The sequence below is a fragment of the Rhinolophus hipposideros genome (assembly GCF_964194185.1).
Source record: "Rhinolophus hipposideros genome assembly, chromosome: 1".
Classification (NCBI taxonomy): Eukaryota; Metazoa; Chordata; class Mammalia; order Chiroptera; family Rhinolophidae; genus Rhinolophus; species Rhinolophus hipposideros.
The window spans coordinates 36,701,929-36,720,844 of NC_138047.1; the positions used below are offsets into that span (position 1 = coordinate 36,701,929).

The following is an 18,916-nucleotide window of genomic DNA, read 5'->3' on the forward strand; positions in this document are numbered from 1 at the left end:
ACATATATTGTTATACTTATTCATTAGCCTACATCTAATGTTTAGTATTAGAAGGTAAATCGGGGTTTGAAGGAAAGTATAAGTGGTTTCCCATGATTGCTTTTTCCAGAGTTGGCTTAATATGGGTTTGTATTTTATAACAGAAATTAAGCAATATATTTGTTTAAAAATACAACATGAGAGATGGTACCATTTGGTAATTTTTTTTAAGGATTTCCTTAAAACTACTTTTATCTGTTTTGTAAAGAATTTTTTTAGTACACATATCACTAAGTATAAATGACTAATAATTTATCTCAGATTCCTCCTTTTCTTACTATTTTTACGTACTCATTTAAAAGATTCCATCCTGAAACTTCCTTCTTTTATTAGATTTGTTCAAATGCTGTTATATGAGAAGTCATTCTCAAGCCTCCCTCATAGTCTCTGACTGTGGTTGACTCCTTGGGGGAGGTAAATGTGGTTGACCAACAGTCACAGAGTTAACTATTCACAGCAGAGAATACTTGCTAGCCATCTTCTCCAGTACAAGTAAATGCTATTTCTCAACTCTACACTGAGGTTCAAAGGTTTAAACTAACTTCACAGATCAGAGGTCAGGCACGAATTGCTGCAATTTGTAGTTCGATTCTGCCGATATGACAATTTCACAGCTATGATGATTGCTTTTTTCCACTTCTGCACACAGGCCAGGCCAGGCAGTTAACAGCGTAATTTGTACAAGTCAGCCTTTGGCACCGAAGTTTAATGAATAACTAGCTGGTGCCTTAGGTTTCACTGGTACAAGGTGCATATTATAAAAAGGGTCAAATGTTAATGCACAAAGACGGAGGGGGTGGGAAGTGATATCTCAATAACTACCACCTAAGAATCATGTGTACAGGATTAGTAATTTGTATTTATTTTTAAAACCCTATTTCTATGATGTGAATGTTCGTATGTTCATTTTCTTTGCTAGTAAAAGAGGTAGATATTTTTTTTAATGTTAGCAAGAACGAACTGTCTGATTAGAGATTATTGACTGAGCAGTAGAAAGTGAAATTGCAAGCTCTGTTTACTCCTTTCATGGGGTCTCTGATTTCTCAAAAGTTTTTCAAAATGTGGTAACTTCAAGAATCTAGGGAACAAATTGGATAACCAGGGGTTTCTGAGCCCATATTAATGAGTCTCCAACATTAGTCTCTACTCTTTAACCAAAAAGCTGAACTCTTATATTTCTAACCCAAATTCAGAATACCTTTTATTGCTTAAAGTTGAATATTGGGACTCTTGAAAAAATTCTTAGACAGTGGGCCTTAACAATCCATGCGTTTGCTGTTCACAGTTTTGATTCCTTTTAAATGACTCTGAAACTGCAATATAAATACATAAAATTTGTCACTTTTGTTATAGCACAAGTTTAATTTTCTCCTCTTCCAGACTGGGGTGCAGAAGCAATTGGATTCTTCCATAGAGCAGAATAATTAAGAGCACAGATTCTGGTCTCAGACCTCCTGGGTTCAAATCCCAGCTTCATCACTTACAGCTAGGGGACCTTAGCTGATGGTTAGCCTCCCTGTGCCTTAGTTTTCTCATCTCTAGAATGAGAATAACTTTAGAATTTGCTTCATGAGGTTGTGGTAATGATTAAATAAAGCACTATACAAGAAATGCTTACCCCAGTGCCTGGTGCATAACGAGCACTCGATGAATGTCGGCTATAATTAACATTAATAGTATTATTAAGTTACATTGCTTGTGAATAAGCCTAGCCTACCCCGTACATCATCCCAACTTGGTTTAGACTTGGTCTTTGCTCTGGTCATTTCATGAGGCACACAAGATAGGGCATAGTTGGATAAGGTGATTTGAGAAAATTTTAGGATGCATTCCTTTTGAATATCATTGGGAAGTGTATTTTAAAATTCCCATTTCTAGTCTAGCACTCTTAAATGCTATCTTTTTTTTCCCCTAGGTGATTTGCTGTCACATGAAAAAGCTTGTAAAAAGAAATAAGTCTAAATCATCTGGTTGCCTTTCAGAGTTGTTTTCTTTCTGTTCTTTTGGTGAGAAACATTTTAGTTAAAAAAATCCTAAATGATACAATGATCAATGGGCTAAATTCTATCCCTGACGATATGTGTTATACTTACTAGAATGCATACTTTCCAGGAACACCAGAAATGAAAATCTTAAAAAGTGATTTTTTTCATTTCATTTCATTTCATTCCTATGAAACAAAGAATATTTGAATAAAAACATAATTTTTACAACCAATGATAATAAAAAATTACGTTCTTAGCATTAAAAAGGTAGTAACAATACCCTTAATTAAACAATTAAGCACCTACTGTGTGCTAGGATTGGGTGTGGGGCACTGGGATTATAATAGTGAGTCAGATCTAGATTCTGCCCTGATAAAGTTTACAACTGACGGCAGATGACCACTATCGTACCAATAATTATTAGATGAAACCATATACAATTGCCAGTAGTCTACAGTTTTTGTCCTCCAGAATGGCAGTTTCATATGATTGACCCCAGTCTTATGCGTGCTATGAAGGATTATAGGACACTGTAGGAACATATCCCCAGGGGCTCCAGGGACGGCTCTGAGAAGGAATGAAGTTTAAGGATGAGTATAAGCTGGCTATGAAGGGGGCCTGGCAAAGGTTTGAAGCATTGGGAATAGCATGTGTAAGAGGGAAAGTGACACAAGATGAGGCTGGAAAAAGGAAGCAATGTCTTCCTCATAGGACTTACTAAGGACATTAATGTTATCCCAGGGCAGTGGCAAGATTGTTCAGAGGCTTAAGCAGGAAGGTGATATGATCAAATTGTGTGTTTTTAAAAAGTCACTTTGCCTGCCATCAGAACTAGATTGATTGCAGTGGGCAAGAGTGGATGGGATGATCCATTGGGAAGCTGCTGCAGGCGTCAGGCAGGAACTGGTGGTTGGCAGTTTACAAGACGCTTTCAAATGTAGTATCTTATTTTATCCTCATAACAACTCTTCTTACATGAGGTGTTAATATTAGCATCAGTTAAGTGGCATACTCATGGTCACATTGCCGGTAGCAGGGAGAACTCGAATTTTATTACCTGACTCTTGCCCCTGGTGTCTTGGTCGCTTTAGGCCCAGGTACCAGCATCCCTGGGTGTGGACAGTTGGTTTCTCTTAAGAAAAGATTCGCTTTTTAAGAAACAGAATTCTCACTCCTTGGCGGTCGAGGGTTGGGAGTGAGAAGTTACTTTGAGAAAGTTACTTTTAGATGATGTTTGTGACTGAGAGTTGAGAGAAGCAAACAGAATGTGATGTGGAACTTGATAATAGACTGGACCATCTTTTTAGAAAAATACATTTAGTAATTTCATGTATTTATTTACACCCTGCCTCATTCCAAAAATGTAGCTTTCAAAACTGCATTTGCTATGACAAGAAGAAAGGGTAAAAAAATCAGGCAAATTAACATGATGCCACAGGCATCCCAAGTCCAACAAACATCTGTCCTCAGATCCCACCATTTGTTAAAGAGGGACTCAGAAGCAACTCCTAAGATTCTTATGCCCGGAAAAAAAAACACACACAAAAAAGCAAGTGTTCTGTTTAGAATAGCATTTTCCTTCTACTGGAATGTTGGAAAATTTCCCCATTTGGTCTTCATACAGATCCCATGATATAGTGACAACATCCATAGCTGTCTCACAGAATGAGTGGGCGAGAGGATGGGAGTGAATTAATTAACCCAATGTCTGGAAACCATTTCTTTTCTCTAGAAACTTCTCCACATGTCTTAGTGTACCTATTTATGTGCTTCAGTAAGACAGTTTCCTCCACAGTAAAATCAAGGATTGGGACTAGAGCTGGGCTTCTCAAACTAGGTGCCCTGGGGTACCTAATATTGTGTCAGGAGCAATGTGAAGTCACAGGACAAAAGTGACGTACGGGTTTTGGTTGAAGATTTTTTTTTTTTATGACAAAACGTTACAATTTTTATGAAATGTGGAGTCATTCTAGAAGCAAACAATTGAACCTAAGTGTTTCATTTTAAGGAAATGTTCTGTTACTTTGAATAGCAATGAGAGGAACATCAATAATTCTTCTTTCCTCCATGAAGATATGACAAACTACATGAAACCTATAATTTCATTGACATTAATAATTTGCTTTCAATTCAGAGAGTTTACATGTCCATTACCATGCCTTTTTTATATATATATATACACATAGGATTTCATTTTGTACTGCTATAACAATTTCATTATAAGACCAAGGGAGAAAAAGAAGGAAAAAAAAAAAGGGTAAAACCACCACACTGAGTAAACTTCTAAAGCTTTTCTACTTTTTAACAGAATTTTCCATCTGGTAGATTTATTGTCAGATCCCCTTCAAAACAGACAAGATGCTTACCATATTTGAAAGATTATAGGTTACCACTGAAAGGAAATTTTACACAGTCACTGTACATCAAGGTTGAAAAACTGTCCCGCATGAAAAATATACTTAGAAATCTTGTGAATAAAAGAAAAAGAAAACATTATTGTGAGTTAACACATCCATCACCTTTAGTGATGTACATTAAGCCTGTTTTACTTGGACTAGTGACAAGAAAAGATGAACACGTTAGCTAACAATGTCAAAAAGTTTAAAATTCAGTGTCCAAGCAATTCCTAACGATGCTTTGGGAGCTTTAAGCTCCAAATAGGATAGAATTTATGCATATGCATTAATGAATTCAAGCTTGGCAAATTACACCCAAGCAGGTGATTAAACTATGTATACAGAAAGTAAATGATAAATCCAGAATTAAAGGGGTCCTTCTGTTTTTTTTCTTAGAGCCTTGAAAATTGACAAACTTTTTGAGGACAGTTCTGTTAATATTAAACATTAGGTAACCACAGGTGTTGGGAAACCTAACGACACAAACTGATTTAAAATACTCAAGATGACATTGTAGTGTTTCATATAATTCAGTTTGTGGGTAAGGGCACAAGACACCATTTAACAAAAATAATCACGTCGATTGACCTAGAAATCAAATGCAAATAGTTATGAATACAATCTCCAAAATCTTTTTAAGTGAACATTAACCATTTATTCAGTTATACAAGAATCTGAAAGAGTCAAGTCTTCTGTGACATAAAGCCATCTGGAATAGTTTCATGTCTCAGCTGAGCAGGACGGAAGGAGACAGTGGACAGGCCCCACTTGGGTGGTGAGACAGGAAGACCAGACTCAACAGCAGCCTCCACCCTGCCTGCTGCCCACCCTAGCTGCCTGCATGTGTAGCGTTAGTAGCAGCGTGCTGAGGGCCAATTTTAATGCCATTTGCCTCATTATTAATGTCAAAGACTCCTTGGATTTTTTCATAAATTTCTTTTGCTGTATTAATAAATGCCTCTTCTACATTGGAAGCTGTCTTAGCAGAAGTTTCCATGAAGATAAGTCCATGTTCTCGTGCAAAAGCTTCACCTTCTTCTTTTTTTACTTCTTTTAGATTCTAAATCACTTTTATTTCCAATAAGCATAATGACCATGTTGGAATTAGAATGCTGGCGGGCATCTTCTAACCAGGTTGTCAAGTGGTTGAATGTATCTCTCCTTGTAATATCATACACTAGTAAAGCTCCTACTGCACCCCTGTAATATGACCTTGTGATGGAATGAAAGGATTCTTGCCCTGCCTTCACGAATCTGGGAAAAAGTCATGAATACCACTCGACATTTTTTAAAGGGGGAAATTTTGGCATTATGCGAAGAGTGAAAACTCACAATTCTGCAATTCTGCACAAATAATACATTCCAGTAATGGTGCTTTGTAAATATCTTCTCTCTTCTCCATATAATTCTGCAAGGAATTATCTCTATTTTATGAATGTGGAAACTGAAGCTCAGAAAAGTTGAAATAATTTGTCTGGATTCACTTAACTAGTAAATGAATAGTGCAGGAGTCTAAATTTTATTCTGTTCCCTCGACAGGGTAGAATTAACTTAATGGACACACCTTGTAATTTTTACATTTAGTTTTATTTATCAAAAACTATGATGTTGATCATTAGGTGCTATCCAGGTCGTAGCATTTAGGAAACCATCCTCACAGACTTGGGTGTGGATTATAAACTTTGAGAAGTAAACAGTTTAACAGATGTTTCTCTATAATTTATTTGAGAATGTGCCACCTTCCCCCCCCCCAGTAATTCATTGATAATAAGGATTAAACTCAGCTCATGGTTTAGCTTTCTTATGTGTGTTTCCATCAGGTTAGATCCCATTGGATGCTTTGTCAGTCACTGTATTATAAAGATAGTTACAGCAGAATAATTTTGGAGCTACAGCTGACTTTAGAGGCCGTTTATCAACAGATTCCAAACTGTGCTGTCTGTAGTCTTAAAGATCCTGTGGGGTCCCCACACACCCCCAGTGGACTAGAGCAGAATGGGTGGCGAGCTGGAGCTACCTCCCCATATCACCCCCCCCCCCATCTCTATTTCAGTCAGCTCCAGCTCCTGTTTTATTGATTTTATTTGTTTCTGCGTCTAGGTAAATTTTGTTAGAGAATGGGTGCTACACTTAAAAAAAAAAAAAAGGAGCAAAACAAAAATTAAAAATCAGCTTGAAACCTTCTGGCAATCCAACTCCTTTATTTTCTTCAGGGGAGCACATTTTGGCTCATCTAGGTGAAATGACTTGCCTAAGAACACAGAACAAGGCACAGCAGAGCTAGAATTAAAACCAGTCTTCTAGACACTGGTCTGGTGTTGGAGCGGCTGTGCCATATTGAATCTTACATGGCTTGATGAGGGCTCTCGATAGTTAGGAGAGAATATTCTTAAAGGTGGACAGATTATATATCCACCAGATGTGAAATAAAGGTAAAAGTTTTGTCCTTAAGATCTATTTTAATATCTCATCTGAAATACACTTACCCTAAGTCTCGTAAATTTGAATATTTTCTATTTCATGACTTTAAAGATTATCCTCCGACTCCAAATTCTATTTTTCGTGGGACTCTCCATGCAAAGAACGTCCTCAGCAGTGTTAACTACACATCTTAAGGCAGAACATCAAGTCACTTTTGATAGCAATTCTACTCAGCTGGATGGCAGTTCTTGTTTCAGTGGATTTTCAGACCCTCTCTGGATTCAGCAGGAAAGAGTGTGATCATGATCTATCTATTAGTGATGTGTAGCATAAACCCCCATTTGGGAGGGGCAGCCCATGAACTAGATATTACCATCCCTATCAATGTACCACCACCTCTTTTTAAGCCTCTATGAGCAAAAAGTATAGGCTGTACCTGTATTCCTTTCTAAACACTGTGTTGTTCATCTTGAAGTCATGGGTGCTCTAAAGAAAACAGAGGCAAAAATACAACAAATGGAAGAAACTGGTTATTTTCTTATTACTAGTGCTTGTTCAAGGATAGGAAAGGAATAAAGGGTTGTATTTCTTGGTTTGTAGAGGTCGTGATAGACTAATGGTAGTCCAGTCTTGAAACAAAATGGCCCCAAATTAGTAATGCATGTATGAAAATTATATTGAACTAGAAAACATTTCTCGCAATTTTTTTTACCCCTTAGGATTTGCCTCAAAGGGCACTCCAAAAATTGAACTGAGAAATCCCAAGCACGCTGTCTGAATTTTCCTGTATATTCTTGTTCTACATCCTATAAAGGACCAGACAGATCAAACGGGTGGTTTTTGGTGAGTACACCAGCTGGTGTCCTTTTCTCCTTAAGGAAAACCGTAAATTTTCATTCCTATCAACTAAGCTATCTGCTGCTTACACGGGGTGTACCTTGTGTGTGTTTATGTGGCAAAATAGTGGTTATACAAAATGATAAGTCATTTTGAACCCACAGTATAAATCCTTATTGTGGCTCAAGGAAAAACTGCTACTGTATGCATGTGTGAGCATTTTAAGAGTTGAGATGAGGTGTGATGATTATGTAGTGCTTATAATCTGTTTTTTTTCTTTTATTAAATTAATTTCAGGTATACAAAACAACATAATGATTACACATTTACACCCCTCACAAAGTGATAACCCCACCAAGTCTTCTACCCCTCTGACATCGTACACAGTTATTACAATACCATTGACTGTACTCCCTATGCTGCACTTTATATCCCATGATTATATATATAGTACATATATATGTACTATATATATACATATGTAAAGTGCATATATATATATGTACATACATATATATGTTATCGTTGACATTCAATATTATTTTATATTAGTTTCAGGTGTATAGCACAGTGGCTATAATCTGTCTTTTATGCCCCCCCCCCCCCGCAAAAAAAAGTCAAGGGTATATTTCAATCAGCATTGTCTTTTGAAAGTGCTGGATATATAAGGAAGGGTCCTTTGTACAAGCTAGAGAAGATACTTGTATGTTTTTGAACAATTCTCATGTCTTCTCTAATCTGTTGCCTTACCTGTAATATAAGGTAAAAGTAACTGCCATGTCAGGCTCTCTAAATCATGGCAATCCGGTGAATTGTAACATATATAAATACACTTTGTATATGTGCTGCCGAAGCGAGCACAATATAAATACACTTTGAAAACTACATAATTCTCTACAGTTAGAGGCATTATTATTCTGTGATAATTTTATGTATGCTGTGGACATGAAGCATAACCCGGAACCTTGAACAGCCAGCCCTCCCCAGCCCCAGCCCCAGCCCTCCTATAGCTCCAAAAGGGAGAAGTAATAGATCCTCGTATGTCAGGGAGGGGCTGCTGGTGACACTGATGTGCCCAACAGCACCCCCCCGCCAGAAAAGAGTCCCTTCTTTTCACATCCTCTTATCTGGGATCTGGACTTAGTCCACTAAATTTAGGAATGCGGAGAGCTAATTATTTTTTTAATTATAATTTTTTTCTTTTTATGAAAACATATTCATTAAAGGAAACCTGGAAATTAAAGAAACAATATAAAATTACTTATAACCCCACAATTCGAAGAAATCACAATTAACATTATGGTATATTTATTCCTTTTTTGTTTTTTTTGAATATTTCATATATATATATTCTATATACCGTATTTCCCTGAAAATAAGATCTAGCCGGACAATCAGCTGTAATGCATCTTTTGGAGCAAAAATTAATATAAGATCCGGTATTATATTATATTATATTATATTATATTATATTATATTATATTAACTCGGTCTTATAGGAAAATAAGACCGGGTCTTATACTAATTTTTGCTCCAAAAGCCTCAAGAGCTGATTGTCTGGCTAGGTCTTATCTTCAAAGAAACAGTGTAGTCTTAAAAAACATATATATAAATATATATATATATATATATATATTCATTCTAAAATATTTAACAAGGTTAACATAGTAGAGAAATGAAATAAGTATTCTAGTCTACAACTATGTCGTAATTTAGCCATTTCCATACCTTTAAACATTATATTTTTCACATCACATAAATATATACTATTATTTTCATTACATTATGTTGTAAGTACCACTGTGGTGAACATATTTTTTTTTTTTATTAAATTTATTGGGGTGACAAATGTTACTAAATTTACATAGATTTCAGGTGTACAATTCTGTATTACATCGTCTATAAATCCCATTGTGTGTTCACCACCCAGAGTCAGTTCTCCTTCCATCACCATATATTTGGCGGTGAACATATTTGACTATAAATTTTACCTGTGTCTCTGATTATTTTCTTGGAGTAAATTTCTATAAAGGGATTCACTGGGCCAATGAGAATGAACTATTTTTAATGAACACTGTAAAACTCTTGATATTGTCAAACTGCCCTCCAGAAATGCACCAAATTGTACTTGCCCTCCCATGTGCCCCTACCAATGATATAGGATAATGTTAATTTCACTGCACACATGTGAAGATTGAGTTCTTACTACTTTAAGAAGGTTTAAAATTATCAATATTTCTACAAAAGCTCAGGAGATAAAAGCCCATTCCCTCTCCCTGGCCCACCCCACCCTAACCAATGTAAGTCTCTGGAGTAGAAGAGAGTGTCATCTGATCAGCATTGTGCGTTAATAGTAATGTCTCAGATCTCTTCACGGGGAAAAGCATATATGAAGCCTGCATTCATTCACTTGGTATTTATTATCAGCAGTTTCCTTCATTCTGTACTACGTGCTTCAGGAGAACAAAAGATCTTTTCATTGTCAATGAGAAGTTTAATTCAGTTGGTGAGCCCAGACAAACAACAAACTCAAAAATCCTTAAACTTGGATGGTTCACTTAACTTCTCAAGGTCTATTTCTTTTAAAGTGAAAGGCTCAAATTTGTCGATTTCTAAAGAGTGTCTGAAGTGGTTTTTAGTAAAAAGATGTGAGTACACACACAGGTAGTGACAACAATAGAAGTCATTATGTAGATATGTAAACTTAACTGTAAACAACGTAATACGTTGTATAGCTTCCATTATCTGGCAATGAAAGCACTTCAATTTCTTTAGGAGAGAAGTTTCCCTGATTAATTAAATATTAGGAAATGTTTTCAAGTGAATCATTTTTTTAAATGTAAAATTAAAGTAGTAGGAAAATCCTTCAAGATGGCCTCTAAAGTTCCTTTTAGCTCTACCACCTATAATTCATAAGTAATGGATAAAATACCAAAGACTGGGGGTCCCCAAAGCAAAGGATGGTCAATGAGCTTCACAGAGAGTTTTGTAGAATCATGACTAGGATTTTAAAGGTGACACATTCTACAGATTGGTGCTGTCTCATCTTTATCCGTACCCTGGCACCAATTGCCAGCCCCAAACACACACACACTAAAAGTCTACACTTGCACTGTTCATGGATTTTTATCAGATTTTCAAATTGGAACACACAAAACAGGTTTAAGGGGTAAATAAGCTCATGATATTTAGCTTCCTTCACCATTACCCCCCTACACCTGCCAAAATGTTAAAATTGTATAACTCAACTACTGAGCTGTACTGAGCAATTTCAGGGAGACTGAGCCAAAGTTGGGCAAGAAAGTCTGCCACTGGACAACTGCTCTTTCTCTCTGAGGTAGATTGCCTCTTGCATATTAACATAGAGTAGATATTTCATAAATATTTTCTGGGTTCCTCTCTACTCAGATTTTGTGCCCCTTTATAATAGTGGTTTGTTTTATACTTCAGAAAATATATATATTTAAATATATGTTGGGACAATTTCCAAAATCTAAAAGTATGAAGGAACTGTAGTAATTCCTCAAATTGGCTCTAATCTTGGGACAACACAGCCACTTTTTGACTAGATTTCTTCACATAGTTAAAGTCTCATTTGCTAATATATTGATCTCTTTGCAATTTGAATCACAAACATAAAGAAAAAAGTGACATAGCCTAGTACATCATTTTTCTAATCATTTTCCTGTCTTCTCTGAAAAATCTGCATTCCTTCCTCCCTTTTATTCCATATGGTGACTCGACTAGTTTTCCACATCTCTCTATTTTTTTTATTGTGGTAAAATATGCATAACAGAGGCATTAAACATATTCACATTTTTGTGTAAATATCACCACCATCTATCTCTAGAACTTTCTCATCTTCCCAAACCGAAACTTTGTATGAGTTTGTACAAGTTATTATTAAACAATAACTTCCATTCCTTCCTTCCCCCAGCTCCTAGCAACCACCATTCTACTTTGTCTCTATGAATTTGATTATTCCAGGTATCTCATATAAGTGGAATTACCCAATATTTGTCCTTTTGTGTCTGGCTTATTTCACTTAGCATAATGTCTTCATGGCTCATCTATGTTGTAGCTTGTGACAGAATTTCCTTCGTTTTTAAGGCTGACTTAATATTCCATTTTGTATATATACCATATTTTGTTTACCCATTCATGCACTGAACATTTGGGTTATTTCTACCCTTTAGCTATATGGGTAATACTGCTATGTTCATGGATATATAAATATATGTTTGAATCCCTGCTTTTAATTCTTTGGAGTATACACCCGGTAGTGGAATTGGTGGATTATACGACAATTCTGTGTTTAAGTTCTTGAGGAACCACTATACTGTTTTTCACAAAAGCTACACCATTTTACATCCCACCAGCAATGCACAAGGGTTCCAATTTCTCCATAACCTTGTCAACACTTGTTATTTTCTGTTTTTGTAGGGGTCGTGTTTTTTTTAATTTTAGTTTTTAATAATAGCCATCTTAATGGGTATGAAGTAGAATATCATTGTGGCTCTAATTTGCATTTCCCAAACAATTAGTGATACTGAGAGTCTTTCCATATGCTTGTTGGCTATTTGTGTATCATCTTTGGAGAAATACCTATTCAGCCCTTTGCCTGATTTTTAATTGGTTGGTTTGTTTTGTTGCTGTATTATAGGAATTCCTTATATTTTATAGATATTAATTCCTTAATGTTTTTAGAGATTAGTTTCTCCCATTCTGTGGGTTACCTTTTCACTCTGCTGATTGTGTTCTTTGGTTCACAAAAGTTTTTTGTGTCGATGTAGTCCAATTTATCTATTTTTTTCTTTTATTGCCTGTTCTTTTGGTTTCATAGCCAAGAAATCAATGCCAAATCCAATATCATGAAGCTTTTCCTCTATATTTTCTTCTACGAGTTTTATAAGTTTTAGCTCTTACAGTTAGGTCTGTGATCCGTTCGAGTCAATCATTGTATATGGCGTATGGTAAGAGCCAGGATTCTTTTTAAAGAGGTGCTTTTCAATCCCACTAAATCTCAATGAATATGTGTCAGACGGTTAAGCAAATAGCACATGTATTGACATCTAAAGCTCATCCTCACTTATTTTTCTACCTAGTGGAGGCTTTGGTGGTTTCCCAACAGACAGGTTATAGAAAGTTAAAGCAGCTGGGAAACTAACAGCTCAGCCGGCTCAGCTCTCAAAACTAGGATACAGCAATGAGGGGGTGCCTGGGATCAGCAAGTGTTTTGATGTCAACATGCTTGATGAAATCCCCAACAAAAGCAACGAAGAGGTAGATAGATAGTGTTTTAGGCCAAAAAGAAAAGTGTGTGTTATATATGTACATAGGTTTGGCAGCAGAGGAAAACAGAGAAGACACTCCATGCTGAATGGGGCCATAGTTGTGGGCTACAGCCAATATTTATTTGTACAAAAATTTCTCTCCACACTGCTTTAGAGAAACAAAACTAGATTAGCCACTGTTAGGTTTCCAAACGGTTTTCCACAATAGCTATTCTAGTTCTGTTTTATTGTAGACAGCATCTAGATGTGCTTATGGGAGGGTCTGGGTAGCTCACTCAAGCCTTGCAGTCTTGAGAAGTAAGAAGAAACTCTCAGGCTGTGTAAGCTGCCTCACCTGGTCGCAACAGGACCAAAGGTCTGCGGCTGACTCTAGAGATAACAGCCCACACGGAGATTGCTCATAGCTGCAGGATTCTCCACGCGAACTTGTGGAGATTCTCAACATTAGAACACAGGATTGGTAGTCAGGTGTCCAAATCCCAAATCACTTAGTGTTACATCCACTAAGACTATGGTATCAGGCCCCTCTTTGTTTTTATGGGGACTGGTTTATGAGGGTTAAACTGCTGCTATAGGTCCTCATTTTCTCTTTGCCATAAAAGGGGCTTTGGAGAAAGAGGAAATAACTAAGCCAACTAAATTTTCTAAGGCAGGGTAAGATAAGATAAGCCATGCTTTCTAAAAACAGTTTGCAAGACTGGTGGTATCCTATATTTCCCTTGAAGCATTAAAGTCATTTCACACTTTATTAACTCAAAGAATATCCAATATTTCTCTGTGAGACTGGGAATAAATGACCAGCTCAGCTCAAATCAGGGACATTTTTACTGGTATGTGAGTTTTTCATACTGAAACAACTCAAGTGTACATAATGAAAGTACAGAGTATGTGAGACGTGAACGGCAATTATAGTCCAACACTAGTCCCAAGAGTTTATTATATCTGGAATATATAAGCTTCCTGACACTTGAACATTTCATTCTAAATGCTCTAGGCTCAGTTGAACTCTGGATATGTATTTTCTGTTCATTTACATTCTTAAAAGTCTACATTTCATGAGTTTCTTTCATTAATATAGTTCTGCTTTCTATGTAACTTTTATAGTCTTTGTAACTTTTATGTACATTTCCAACTAATTTTAACTGTCTAGTTAAATTATAGAGACTGGGAAAACTGGTTCTCCTTCCCTTTCTTCTTTTAATAAATATCTTTCCACAGACTAGAACTTCGATTTTTTCCCCCCAAATATCTTCAAATTCTACCTCAAAAAAAATTATAAATTTAGCATTTAAATAATTTGCAATTGTCTCTTTTCCCTTCTCTAGTTTTAAACCATATATTACTACATTTGGTTCAAATGGTGAATACCTGTTAAAAACTGGGGTGCGTATGTGTGAGTGTGTTTTATTTAAACAATTAAAACAGACAGCTAATCATACATTGCTCTATTCTTATTTATTACTCTGTGGTACTTATTAACCAAGGTAATTACATTCGAAAACCAGGGATATTAAATGAGAATTTAAGATGAGGATAAAAAGCAATTAAGGAAAAGGCCATGGAAATGTGAATATAAAGAAGAAAGATGACAGGTGGTAATGCTTTTTTCGACTGAAACCAGAAGTCCCTGTGTTGCTTCCCTACCTTTTCTCCTCTGTAACAAGAGGTAACTTCCCTGTGTGTCACACTCCCATGAAAAGTAAAAAGGTAGATAAGCGAGTGACATTGAATTGAGAACCTTGGATTTCTTATACAGACATTTGTGAACTTCTGTATTATATTGTTAGTATCCGATTAATTTGTGAGCTGCTTTCCAACTCATTAAGATTCACCACTGCATGGTAGAGAACTGCCTAGGAGCAGAGACATATCAGGGAAGAAAGGAGCCTACCCGATTCTAGTGCACATGAGCTCAAGCACGGTAATACCCAGCTCCTCGAAATACCTGTACATAAAAAGAGCATTTGGAAACTGCCTTTGGTCGGTCACCATCTTTGTGGCTATTTCCTTGTGGCATAAAATGTCTGCCAAATCCCTGAGACAGTGTGGTATAAGCTAAGCATATCAACTTAAGGCAAAAGAAAAGTCATGGAAATTCTACAGCTGCCTGACCAGTGCCTGCTTTACCAAGGAGGCCCTAAGGAAGAGGTTAAGATTTGCATTCAGTATAGTCCATCAATGGCTGATGCGGCTTTTCCCCATTGACACGGCTAGTGCCTGAACGGTGTGGAGTGCCGGCTCCCATACCAAAGCCAACCTGTCCATTCTTTAATGGGATATTTTTGGTCATATAGACACACTGCTGGGCAATACTTGGGATGACAATACTCGTATTTGTACATAGTTCTGAATGAGGATAAATCACACACAAACATAAATAAATGAAAAAATAAGTCCAAAGCAATTTACAGGTAATTATGTGTGATGATAAAATTCTTTTTGTAGTTTCATCCTCCCATGTTTCTTATAAATGACAGTGCTCGTTCACTGGTTCTTCCATTCCTTAATTCCTTATTAAAACATTCTTTCCTTCATTGCTAGGCACTGGGGATACCAAAATAAGGGTTCCTGCCTTTGAAATGTTTCAATTAGAGCTAATGAAATAAACCACCTTATTTTAATTTTCTATTATATTTCCAATAATGTAGAAGCAAGTTGAAATAGCCTAAAATATCTAAAATCACTTCATAATAGGTGAATTTTACTTTCTCTGTTATTAAGGAACCTCTCTCAGATGGCCCCATTTCTAACAGCGTCCTTTGAAAACACTGAAAAACAAATGAAGTTGATAAAACATGCCACGACATTCACAAATACCCACCCAGATTCCTTCTCATGCCAATGAACTCATGCTCTTCCCTTCTTTTCATTGTTTTCATAATAAAGAATTAAGCTATTGGGTATTAGGGTTTAACCTTAGCAATACTGGAAGGACCTACCTGTTCATTTGTTTCTCACAATACTCATATTAAAAAAAAAGGTCCAAATATCACCAGAGGAACAACGCTAAAAAGCTAGATAAAGAGAGAACAACATTTAAACGTTTAGTGAATAATAAAAAAATGTATTTTCTGGATTTGTTTCAAGCTGCATTTTAATGCATATTGTCTTTTGACTCCCACCGGAAAGCTCACTTCCTTTTATGTTTTTCTCTTTTTTTCTCACAAAGAGCCTATATAGTCATACTATCATGAAATATTGTTATGGTATTTGAAAATATTTTTAACTTCAAAAATACTCCACATTCAGTTTAAACATTTATAGAAGAAAGTCATGACTTACTCAATGTTGAGAGTATTTGTGGCTTAATGCCATTTCACCTATTGTCCTGAGGTGTACTGGTCAATGGACCAGTCCAAATACAAGGACATCAATATTAAATAGGATGTTTTTTCCTGTGGTAGTAGACATTGTTACATGGTCACAACTGAAATGACTAATATAATCAAATACAATCAGAAGGTCACACTTAAAACTGAAGCTAATGTTTGACCATCTCACTCTATTTCAGAGCCTTTGTTTCAGGTCAGGCAATTTGTCATTTTTCTTACAAAAAGACCTGTGATATTCTTGTATACTACTATTTCACATATTGCTAGAAGATAATGAAAGAACATATCCTATAGAGTATGTACTCATGTCTAATATGAGATAGTAATAATAGACTTCACTAATACTACATAACTACTACTTGCAAACTACTAATACAGTTTGAAATTGGGAAGAAAAGAATAGCAGTTACATATTATAAAGACTGTGAAAGCTTATACTGGGGAAAGTTCATTTTCTAAATCGGTTTCGGCATAAATTCAAGAAACCAAATGAATGAAAAATACCCTTTACATACAAATTTTAGAATTTTTTAAAAGCTGTTTATATGTGGATCTCTATTATATATGGACTGTTGAGTTTTGTTTTGAATATAAGCAAACTCTACTGTCAAATAGAAGTTAAACTACAGACTGTCACCCCAAAGATAAGGCTTCTTTATTAAGTCATAATCCCAAATTTACCATTATCTAGTGATGTTGAGCTCAGCACATAATTACCCTTGTTCTCAGTTTCTACATCAAGAAAATAATACTGATACTTTTGCATAGTACTGTAGGTATATACAGGGAAAGTATATGCAGGAAAAATAGATGATTGATAGATAGACAGACAGACAGACAGATAACTTGAATCATATTCTTAAATTATGACATAGGGGACTTCCTATCTACAGGAACTCTTATGAACCTCTTTGCAAATTAAATATGATTTTTATAATAAAAATGATCACCCATGAAACTGACAGATCATACATTCAAATGCTGGCCCATAAAGTTTTTCTGAGAGTATTATGCCCAGATTTCTTCAAGTTGTGTTGGTAATTTTAATATCTCATAGTTAATAAACAATATTTAGGACTTACTACATCAATGGGTAGGCACAAAACATCAGTGTAGGTATACTAAATAGTATAAAAAGAATATGATACTTACAAAATTGGACAAATATCAAAAAAACATAGTATTTTTTATATAATCATTAGTGTAAAAAATGCGTCACTATAAATAACCATTTCACATTTCAGTGACTTAAAGCACTTTTCCATATAAATATCGAAAGTAATAAGCTACGTAAGTTCCCTTCCAGTTCATCCACAAATTTTTGAAGTAAAATTCCCTAAGATTCTTTAACTTTTGAAATTACATTGTCAGGCAGAAAATTTGTGATTCTAAACGGTGACTATATAGTTCTCTACAAAGAGAAGATCCTTGAAAAACATCTACTGGTTTGACCAACTGAAATGATAATGATAAATGGATTTGAGCATTTACAGTTGCCACGTTCTTTTCTAAGTGTTTTATATGTATATTCTCATTTAATCCTCACATTGTGAGGTATAGTATTACCATTTTATAGATGTTGAAACTGAAGCTCAAGGAGATTAAGTGCCTGGTGTGAAGGCACTTGTTTCTCCAATGGGGGAGCCAGGATATGAAGGCAGACAGTCTTGCTCCAGAGCTTAGGTGTGTCACCACCATCCCCACTGCCTCGTTTTAGTCCCATATTCTCACTTAAGCATTTAGATTACGTGAATTCCAGTCCTTAAACATTTCCATTTAAGAATCTAATTCAATAAATTTTTAAGCCGAAAAAATATAATTTAAGCATGTTACTTACTCTATTAAGGGCCAAAGATCGGCTATGGAACAGTTTGCTGAACTCTCTGAAAGCTTAGAGAAGAGGTGGTGAAGGTGGGGAGGTGCAGTGAGGTATATGGTAGAAAGGAATGATTTCCCAAGAACTTTATTGTGGATCTGTGTTTGAATTTCCTTCAACTGTATCAACCAGTGTCCATTTCTCACTGACAGTGGGATTATTCTGTTAACACTGGCTATAGCAAACCCTGTTATCACTAAGAACATAGCAAAGACAGGGTATCATGGTAGAAAGAGCTTGGGCTTCATCATCAGCGAAGTTTCAATCTGAGTGATCTTAGGCAAGTTATTTGATCTGTCTGAGCCTCAACCTTCTGATCTTTAAAAGGGGGCAATGATAGCTAACATTATCAAACCCTTACTATATATAGTAAGTCCTCACTTAACGTTGCCCATAGGTTCTGCGATTTTAAGTGAAATGATGTATACAGTGTACCATAGGCTAATTAATAGAAACAAAAGTTAAATTCCTACCCATCTCATCAATATTGTAACAAAATGATATTGAACAAAATGATGTTATTCAAGAACCTGCTGTATTTGGTTTTGTTCTAATCTCATTTATTCCTCCCCGTGACACCTTGAGATAGTGATTATTAGTATCACTGTTCTCATTTTGCCGATGAGGATGATGATGAACTAAGACGTTAAATAACTTACCAACATGCTACAGCTACACAGTTGAAGAGCTGGGGCTCACGCCCAAGTAATTGGACCCTAGAGGAAGGGTATTTTGC

General features: G+C 35.9%; 1 protein-coding gene across 20 annotated transcripts in view; it reads left to right on the forward strand.

Annotated features, from left to right (window-relative positions):
• Window positions 1-18,916, forward strand: part of RBM47 (RNA binding motif protein 47) — a 147,884-nt gene that overhangs the window by 106,630 nt on the left and 22,338 nt on the right. For 15 of the 20 annotated variants that reach the window (XM_081054935.1, XM_081054936.1, XM_081054924.1 and 12 more), the window contains one exon: window positions 7,561-7,684. The exons of 2 other annotated variants lie outside the window; for them this stretch is intronic. The gene's annotated coding sequence lies outside the window, so the exon portion shown is untranslated. Of the gene's footprint in view, window positions 1-1,954; window positions 2,046-7,560; window positions 7,685-18,916 lie in introns of all 20 variants that reach the window. 3 more of the 20 variants (XM_081054927.1, XM_081054938.1, XM_081054923.1) reach the window with 1 other exon arrangement.